Source organism: Penaeus monodon, chromosome 28 (assembly GCF_015228065.2).
Source record: "Penaeus monodon isolate SGIC_2016 chromosome 28, NSTDA_Pmon_1, whole genome shotgun sequence".
Taxonomy (NCBI): Eukaryota; Metazoa; Arthropoda; class Malacostraca; order Decapoda; family Penaeidae; genus Penaeus; species Penaeus monodon.
The window spans coordinates 8,795,438-8,795,831 of NC_051413.1; positions in this window are offsets into that span (position 1 = coordinate 8,795,438).

The window sequence follows — 394 nt, forward strand, 5'->3', positions numbered from 1 at the left end:
CCACCTTTCTTTCTCCCTCCCTCGGAGTGGTGGAGGAGGTAGTGTTGGAGAAAGAGGGAGGACGGAAGGGGTGGGTAGCGGAGTGGTGGAGAGGGTAGTGTTGGAGAAAGAGGGAGGACGGAAGCGGGGGGTAGCGGAGTGGTGGAGAGGGTAGTGTTGGAGAAAGAGGGAGGATGGAAATAGAGTGTTGGAGAGGGTAGTGTTGGAGAAAGAGGAAGGGGCGTAGCGGAGTGGTGGAGGGAGTAGTGTTGGAGAAAGAGAGAGGACGGAAGGGGGTAGCAGAGTGGTGGAGGAGGTAGTGTTGGAGAAAGAAGAAGGGGCGTAGCGGAGTGATGGAGAGGGTAGTGTTGGAGAAAGAAGGAGAGATGGAGACCGAGTGGAAAAAAAAGATGGC